Here is a 10241-nt window from a genome sequence, read left to right on the forward strand (position 1 = left end):
CCCCCCGCCTCTCACTCTTCCCCTATATCCCCGAAACCAATAAGACCATCCCTTAGTTTAATTCCCGCCTACATGCACCATCGATATATAGTAGTCTTCCTCAGTGTCTCTCGAACAAACACGTTCTCTCGAAGTCGACTCCTCTCATGCATATAGGTCCTAATGCGTTTTTCGAGGCTAACTTTGACCAAACGTTAGAGCAATAATATATGACATGCAACTTACAGAAAGCATACCTTCAATTTTGTATGTCAAAGGAGCTTCCAATAATATAATTTGCATAGTATACATCTCATGTGCTATTAATCTTGTCAATAGTCAAAGGTTGTCTTGAAAAACACATTAGGCCCTATATAGATGGGAGGAGGGAGTAGGTCCCATGGAAAAAATGAGAATAAAATTCAAACATCTGGGCATCGTGGCTCGGTCGATAACATTGAGAAACTTGGTTTTAAAATCATGAAACTTGGCATGGTGTCGTGTCATGGTAGTACCATGCCGTGGTAAAAAGAATTGGCCGAATAGGAACAAATTTTGGTATAAGCTTCTTGCAAATCAGAGCTTCTCTCAAGAAGGCTCGTGGTTCTGGGAGGGAACGTGTCACCTTTGTGTGCATAATTCAAATTTGAAATACAAGCACATGTTCCAGTGCGCCAAAGTTGGTTGAAAAATCACATGTGTGTCCTCGGGTAAATTTCTAGGTTCCATGCAAGAAATGGGAATGAAATTCAAAATTCTAGGCATCGTGGCTGGGTTGGAAACATTGAGAAACTTAGTTTTCTAATTCTTGTAAATCCAAAACACGCATGAAAATAATGAAACTTGGCTTGGTGCCATGACATGGCACCAACATGCTTTGGTAAATTTGTAGTCCGATTTGCGAAGGCGCACACATTAACAATCAAGAAAGTCATTTTGGAAGAAGTGATGTCACGTTACAATCGGAAACACAAGTATTATCGAAACCGTGGGTGTTCTACTTACTAGTACCATTTACGTGCAGCCACGCGTCCCCTTTTTTATTAGCTAGGAGGCGACGTGCAGGGTAGCTATTTGAGTACAAGAGGCGTGCGATCAGACCCCTGCGCGTGCTTATCGGGAGGAGGGCCCTTTGACCTCCATATGCCGTCCACCTCTCTCCCAAGGTCTCCATTAATGGCGCCCGAGCCTCTGTTTAATGGTGTGGCTATGTCTCACTCGACTGAGATTTACAGTAAGAGAGAAAAAAGAAAATCTGAAAGCATGGATCTTGATGTAAGATCCAATGGACCTATATAGCATCTACTGCGACTTATAGCAAGACTGATGAATATATAAGGACGATTAAATTTTTTTTTGATCAAATAAGGGCTTGCCCCTTCCGATTTTCATTACTGAAAACTACCACAATTCACAAGAAGTTCAGCACAACTCTAGCCTAACACGAAGGACTAAAAGCTACCAGATTGAAATCGCAACATCCCAAGAGGCCAACAAAGGCCAAACATCCATGCTAGAACCCAACATTTCACAACCGACGACACAATCCACATCCTAAACCGATTATTTCATCAAAAGAAACCAGGAAAGTAGTCTCCACGGCGAGCGGCAATGAGCTCTTTCGTGTCCTCAAGACGCTGCTTGAGAACATCCACGGATTCCTCCACCAGCCTTTGGCGCTCATTGCGGAGCATGTCATTCTCGTCCATAAGTTTCTTCAACAAGGCACTAGTCTCCTCCTGCAGGTATGCACTTCGGACGATCTTCTCCCTCAGCAGGTCGCGCTCGGCCCAGAGCCTCTCATTGCCCCCCCTTAGTTGCCGAATGACGCCGGTAGCCTGTTCAAACGAGGCTATCATGTCGTCCTGCAACCTCGCCAAGCGGGAGATCTGATTCGTCTTGCTATGGGCGATCACATGCATGCGCCTGTAACAGTCGTCGCGTGCCCGCAAGAAATTTTCCCAGGCCGCCGCGGCGCGGCGGGACATCTCTGCTGCATTCGTGGCGCGACGGGACATCTCTGCTGCTTCCGCGGCGTGGCCGGACCAGTCTGCTGCATCGACGGCACGGCGGGACCTCCGTGCTGCTTCAGCGGCACGGCAGGACCTCTGTGCTGCTACTTCCACGCAGCAGGACATGTCGGCTGCTCTCGCAGCGAGGTGGGACATCTCTCGTGCTTCCGCTTCTATGCTCGCCTCTCCCTGGTGGCAATCTCTCGACCCAGAACTCACGCTGGCCATAGCAGACGCAAGGGAAGGATGCTAAATGACTTGTTTGTTTTTGTGCATGAGGAGTTGAGGAGGAATGTGCAGTCATCTTGGCATACTAGTATTTATAACCGAGTACTAATACACTCCTAAGTGGGAAACTTTTTAGGTTGTGATCGGTGTGAACAGGTTTGCAATTCAATATAGCGTGGAGTAATTTGGAATGTGACGAGACGCAAGCTCAAAATTTATTGATGGTTCTAGTTTCGAAGTGCGGCACTATTACCGGATGGAGTACTTCTTTTTCTACTCCCTCCTTTCCGGTTTTATAGGGCTTATCTCAAAATTTTAGTTTTTCCATTTTATAAGGCTCAATTTGGTTGTCCCCAACACATGTTCAGATTCCAAGGTGCATTAAATCATTGCATGCAAGTATTAAGAGAAAATTGACCAATGCATGTACTTTATGCATGCATGCATTACAATTAATGCATTAAACCTATCTCTCGAGACTTCTCGCACGCACCATCGTGCCACCCACAAAAACTTGTACTCTGAGTTTAGTAGTACGTTATATAGGAAGAGACGAGGTGCACGCACACACTCGTCCTCTCACACACGCGTCTATTTTTTCTCGAAAAGGAGGATGATGACCCCCGGCCTCTGCATCTGGGAGTCACACATGCAAATTATTGAAATATATCGAGTGTAGTGCTTTGATGTGTCGCGTCAACTCGCACATCAACAAGAAGTTTGATTATTCTCTCCCTCGCGGACTTAACTTCACATGCCTTTGGCTGTATGACAGGTTGGCCACACACCTGTAGGGCCCACCTGTCATACATGCAAAGGCAGGAGCGTCCCTCCCTCGCCCATGAGCGTAGTGGCTGGCAAGACTAGGAGAAGCTTTCGCTACACGCTCTCCCTCCCGCACGCGGTGGACATGCAGCAGTTCAATCTGTGTCAGATGGCCAGAAGCGTACTGTAGTACTCCTCCAGTGCAGTAGTATTCCATCATTGTTCGACTTCCCGAAGAGGCGAAGAGCCAAGCGCAGCCCGGACGCTCGTGTGGCAGTTTCATGTGTATAGTAGTCTAGGATAGCATGTACAGTTCCTGTAATCTTAAAATCGTTGGGTTTGGCTCCATGCTATGTGGCCGTCTTGAAGTTTAAAAATAGTCTTCCGGCCCTACCCGAAAACTGTCGCGCGTACTGCCCGGGAAAAGCCCCGCCTCAACTTTTAACTACGCGAAAACAGTTCGAGCTTGTTCTTCTATATAAATAGAGTACTTACTGTATGTTTATTCACCCGTGGGGTTGTTCAATGAATGGAGGGGCGGGGAGCACAAGTGAACAATACTGTAGTACTACTAGTAGTAAGTAGGAGTCGTATAGTAGCCACCTTAAATAGAGAGTTTCTTTTCTTTAATGCCACGTACACAAATTGAAACGCTTCTTGTGGAGAGAAAAAAGATAATCACTCCACTATATATGGACGCAGGGGCTTGAGCGCTTGCTTTACTAGGGTTGCTCTCTTCATTCTATCATCCTCTCCAGATATAAACAAGACAGCGGTAGCGACATTTTCTCTCCGCTCACCACTGGTCACAGATCCGGTTGGATCCCTTTGGCCAGTGTGTGTAGAGGACTAAAAGGTGCATCGTTCACATGGTCATCGCCGCCGAGGGAGGAAACCCACAGTTGCCGGAGGGGCCCGATCCTCTGCCCGTGCCGCTCTCTCCAACACATGGCCGGCTCGGGAGGTCCTCCGACCCTTCTTCCTCCCTGTCATATTGTCCGTAGATCCGACCTGCCGCCGCCGACATCCCGGCGACCCTCAGGTATAAGTTCTTCGAAAGCGGCCTTGCTCTACTGCCCCAGCTCCCCACGTGTCTGCATGTGCATCTTTTTCTACTCCCATCAGCTCTTCCAAAGCCACCTAAATTTTTAGTATTATTAGAGGTAAAGCTACTTCATGCATTCGAATCTAGGGCTTTGTTCAAACAACGAAGAAAGGGGGGAAAGTTGTAGCATGAATCTAGGACTTGATTCAAAGAGGAAATAATATGGTGAAAGTAGTAGAGACCGGATACCCAACCGGTCTATTGGTTGAAAAGGGAAATAATGGGAAAACGCAGTACAAACTGGATAAGGAACAGATCTATTATTGGTTGAAAAAAGCATAGAAAGTGGCGGCTGGTAGACAAGTCAACAGAGTATGTCCACGATTAGATTTGCTGCCATCACATAGTAAAAGGTCTCCAGGATTAGATTTGCTGCCCTCACATAGTAAAAGGTCTCAGGATTAGATTTGCTGCCCTCACATAGTAAAAGGTCTCCAGGATTAGATTTGCTGCCCTCACATAGTAAAAGGTCTACAGGATTAGATTTGCTGCCCTCACATAGTACAATGGCACTCCTGATGTTTTCCCCAGTATGATAATTAAGTTGCTCCTTTACGCTGCTGAGTGTCCTGGTGTCCCCACGGTCCCTTGCCCTTAAACCAACTCTTTAGCTGCCGTCGATTTACTATGTCTGGTAAACAAGCAATGCCACCATTAAAGTAATCCCATATTTGAGGAATCTCATTGTTGATCGTAATGCTTCTGGTAACATGAAGCATCGCTGACGTTTTAAAATTTCTATTGTCCTTGCGTGATTGCCATGAACATAATTAAGATGCTTCTTTTCATTTTGTATATGTTTCGTATATTCTTATTGACCAGCAACTGTTTACTTTCTATCTTTTTGTGCAGATAGGGATATCCATTTCACCTTGTTGCTATTGTGACCTTTTGGTGAACTGCAGAAAACACTTTTTTTGGAATGAGTGTCTTGTGCAGTTCAACTAAAATGTCACGTGGGCAACATCTCTCAATTTTGGTGGAACTGCACAAAATGATGATTGGAGTTTCCAAAATCTCCGTCAAGTTCTGTTGGTAATCTCGTGCAACATTTTATTAGCCTTTGCAAGATGGAGCCATCACTGTCACCACAATGGCACTTTATTTTAGTGGAAGTGCACAAAAGGATAAGAAAATTATAGTTGCACCTTACATGAGCCGGACAGCCAACCTTAATGTTCCTCAATTTTAGTGCAACTACTAAAGAAGAACCTGCCAGCTCACAAGAGCAAGTACTTCTTACTAGTTGAATGATGCAATCTTTGCTTCATTTCAGGTGAACTGCAGAAAAAGGCGCATGAATTGAATCATGGAACTCCAGGCAGACCTCATCCAAGTAGAGCTGGAGGTTGAGTTCAAGGAGGCCGCTATTAAAGCGAAATCATGCTCTCATGTCTCCTTGTTTGTGTTGTGCAAACATGCTATGCAAACAGGAATACTCAACTACAGATGTTGTGACGGTCAAGAGCATTCGCCAAGTTCTTCGATTGTATGACATGGCTAGCCAAGATGGACTTAATCCCGATATTCACTTTATCAAAAGGCTCTAATGGGTTGGTTCTGAATCTTGCAAGCTGGGAATCAGTGAGATGTGTAGGCATCTTTGTTGTACTTATTATTTGGATCTTATTTGTTGGTTCTGAATCTTGCAAGCTGGGAATCAATGAGATGTGTAGGCATCTTTGTTGTACTTATTATTTGGATCTTATTTGTTGGTTTTGAATCTTGCAAGCTGGGAAACACGGCATGATGATGCAGAGGACAACAACCATAACAAACAGTTCAAACTCGGTAGTATTATCTTTTGTGAAAGTGCGACAAATGTGATGATTGTGTGCGTCCTGAGAATAATAATTCTAATTGTTGTGCATGTTGATCCTATGGCACTGATAGAACAAGCGAATGCATTGCTTGTTTTAAGTACAAATTTCTATTAAATCTAATTAAATTTAAGTAAAGTGACCACTAACTCCTGTTATTACAGTACCAATACAGACCCGCTCGTGAATCGACGTGTGGACGAGGGTGCATCTTCTGCCGGGCGTGTAGTGGACGAGGGAGGGGTAGTAACTATTGTCGCATGTACACACTCAGCTTACTGTTGAATCAGTTCCCCAAGAGCTAAAAAACAAACTGCTACCGCCGCCTACACACTCGTTCACTCGAAGAGACTCCAATGGCGATCCGAGGGGTGAGCCTGCTAGATATGGACTTCAGCAAGGAGTTCCCCTTTGAGTTCGCTGTTCAGTCCTATGGATGCACCAAGTTGAATGTGATGTACACCAACGATACGGACTCGGTGAAGCTCTGCCTCGCCTCAGTCCTATGGCTGCACCAGGTTCTGGAGCATTCGCCCGTTTCATCGGTAGCTCCGACTACACCTTCGCTACGGTGGAGAGAAGAAAGAACGCGACGATTTGGCCATCTGGTGCAACAAGCTTGTCGACATCCAGAAGCAATACAAGATCATCGCAACGGGCAGGAGAAGGACTCCGTGGTTGACCTCGCTGAGACCATCATCGACCCCTGATACGCCAACATGAAAGAAGACGACCTGAACACGTGGGAGGTACCTCTGAATCTAGCCTACATAACCTACGCAGCCAAGGGCGCATACGCATGCTGCGACATGTACATGCAGATCTTGGACATGAGGGCGTGTCTGCTTCCCGTAACCGACGAGTACACGGACAGCCGCAGCGTCATGATCAAGCGTGCCAGGAAGGTCTAGATGTTGTACTTTATCTGTTTATAAGCACCTTTATCATGTGAGTGTTTCATGCATTAGCCTATGTGTCGTAATTATCTATTTTGTCCGAAATATTTCTTTTAAGAACCCATTAACCTGATTGCTTTTTTAGTGGCAATTTGCTTATGTATGTAAACTAGTTCACTTGTCCGTAAAAAAACTAGTTCACTCGGCTGCCGTGCTTTGAATCTCTTTCCTCCCAACATATTCCCCTCCTCAGGTGGACCCAGCAGGTCTCTGAATTTTCTCCCACTTTCTTTTTTGATGTAAACTAAGTTTTCTCCCAGTACTTTCCCCTAGAACCAACTCAACTGTCCCACGTCTAGCCTAAAAAATAATAATACCCCACGTACTATTAACTCATCAAATTAAAATGATATTTTATTTTGTAAGTTGAAAGTTCTTACAAAATAATAATAATAGTTGTTTATATATAACTTGGCAAGTTAATCCTAGTGATTGCGTACATAAGCTTGCAAAGATTTTACTGACGTGCAATCATGTGTTTATGTTTTTATAACATTTCTCCGTCTAGCCCAACATGATATTTTCACCCAGCCTAGCAAGTCCGCGGCTTTCGAGAAAAATGCAAATGGGATTTAAATGGGCTGCATAGATGCTACATTATTGTTTCACCCAGCCCACCAAATGGACTAAAAAACAAATGGACTAACAGCTGGGTCCACGGCCACAGCCCAGTTTTTTTGTGATTTGCCAAGTAAGTCGCTTTGTCAGGCCTGTTGGGCTGCAAATCTTTCAAGACGAGGAGAGCTTTCATTCGGCTGGCCGAGAAAATGGCCCATCAGTAATGAGAAATGGGTTGTACATTTTTAAAACACATCAAACCGGCAATTAGTTTCAAATATCTTTTTTTTTTCATTTCAAGATTTTAAATTACATTAATTTTTATGCGTGGAGAATTTGTTGGATTTTATATTGATATACATTTATTTTTAAAATCAGTTTGAATGTGAGTCGAAATTTCAGGATTAAAAACAGTTCGGACCGCACCGAAATATGCAAAATTTCGTATAATTTTTTAACCGTGGCCACAATATGGGCTGTAATGCTAACAAAAAGAATATGGGCTCCAAAAAAACCTTAAGAATTAGAAAATGGGCTGTATGCTGTTTTCCACAGATTTGAGGCTTTCCTAAAAAAAGGTTGACGCACAAGCAGTGACTGTTGGATGGCCATCCAACGGCCGTCGTGCTTCTTCAATCTCTGCTCTTCCTGCTCCAGCCGCTCAAACAGGCACCGGCGGGACTGCCTGCTCCCTCCTCCCCGTGGCCGGCTCTGCTGCCGCACAGGCCTCACCGCCCCATTGTACTCCCATTGCTGGCCTAGCCATCCCTCTACTCACCCACACCTGCTGTTATTCTCCCGCGACGGTAGACGAACCAGTAAACCCTCATACAGTCGTACTCCCCTCCGTGTGGGAAACAACTGCCGAGTCTTCCCTGACTCCGTGTCATTCCCTTCCTAGGCCTCGCCGTCGTCCACCGCCCTGGTGCTCTCGACGCGGCCTGGTCAACGTGGTCAACGACCGACATGCATCTGAAGTGGACTTTACGTGGAGAGGCTGCACGCAAGGAAATGCCTCCTGATTACGCGCAAAATAATGATTCCTCCACCTGACATCAGGGACCAACCGAAAGGGCCTTTGTATTTCGCGAAAAAAACGTTACCGCCGCTGACAGCTCGGACCCACCAGCTATATCTTCGCACGCAAGGAAGTGCCTCCTTATTACGCACAAAAAAATGAATACTCCCCCTGTTAGCTGGGACCCAGTATAATGGCAGGCTGACTTGTGAGCCTACTAAGTTGACGGGGACGGAGGGCTTTGTCAACTTAGTCAATATGCACGATTCTAGCTCCAGTGACCGTATGATGTACATCCAACGGTCATAGTGCTTCTTCAACCTCTGGTCTTCTTGCTCCAGTCGCCCAAACCAGCGCCGATCGTGCCTCGTGCTCCTGCCTCCCGTGGTCGGCTGCGATGCGGCGGAGGCCTCACCGCCCCCTACTACTCCCACCGCTGGCCAGGCCATCCCTCTACTCACCCACACCCCCTGTTATTTTGTGGCGATGGCAGCCTCACACCGTAGCGAACCAGTGAACCCTCGTACTCCTCTATGCGTGGGCATCCACTGCCGCGTCTTCCACGGCACTGCGTCGTCTCCTTCCTAGGCCTCACCGTCGTCCATCGCCCTGGCGCTCTCGGCGCGGCGTAGTCAACGTGGTCAAGGAACAGCTTCCATCGGACGTGGACTGTACATGGAGAGGCTGACAGCTGGGTCCATGGCCGCAGCAAGGAAGTGCCTCCTTATTACGTGCAAAATAATTATTCCTCCACCTAACAGCGGGACCCACCGGACGGGCCACCGTATTTCGTGAAAAAATGTTTCCCCCTGACTGCTGGGACCCACCAGCTACATCTTCGCACGCAAGGAAGTGCGTCCGAGCAAAAAAACGATTCGCCCCCTGACTGCTGGGAGCCACCGGCTACATCTTCACAGGCAAGGGAGTGCCTGACAGTCGGGACCCACCTGGTCGAAGCGTATGTAGCGTTGTCATTCTGGTCGCGAACGTGTACGTACATACTGGTCGATGTAGAGGCGCGCACGTGTCATAGTAGAGGCGCGCACGTAGCATTTACACGTACGTACAGCGGCCAGGGTGCAAGAAAGAAAATACGGCCACGTATGTGTACATACGGGCGAGGTCTCGAACGCCTACTCGCGCATACGTACGGCCAGCACTCGTGTACATGGCTGGGTCGGAACAGAGAAACAGTGTTGTCGTCGTGTTCATGGGGAGGCAACGGAATGCGTCATGTTCATGGGGAGGCAACGGAATGCGTCGTGTTCATGGGGAGGCAACGGAATGCATCGTGTTCATCGGGAAGGCTTGGACAGAACAGGCGATGGAAACGAGGCCTGGCGTACCGCAGAACGGAGGAAACGACCTTGTGTTCGACTGGCCATATTTGAAACGGGATCCTGTTCATCGGGAGGGGTCTGGCGTACCGCAAAACGGAGGAAACTGACCTCCTACTGTCGAAACGAGGGTCCTGTTGATCCGGAGGGGTGTGGCGTACCACAAAACGGAGGAAACGGACTTGTGTTGGAGCGCTATGGTTGAAACGGGGGTCTGTTCATCGGGAGGGGTGTGGCGTACCGCAAAACGGGACTCCATGGGATACTGTTCATCTCCACCGTCGACCTCCTCCAGCCTCCACGGGCTCCTGTTCATCCAGCCTCCACGGGTTTCTATTCATCGAGCCTCCACCGCGCGCTACTCCACCGGCTACTGTTCAACCACCCCTCCACCGTCTACTATTCATCCAGCCCTCCACACCAAGGGGTCCTGTTCAACCACCCCTCCACGGGCACCCCTCCA

The sequence above is a fragment of the Triticum aestivum genome, chromosome 5A (genome assembly GCF_018294505.1).
Source record: "Triticum aestivum cultivar Chinese Spring chromosome 5A, IWGSC CS RefSeq v2.1, whole genome shotgun sequence".
Lineage (NCBI taxonomy): Eukaryota > Viridiplantae > Streptophyta > Magnoliopsida > Poales > Poaceae > Triticum > Triticum aestivum.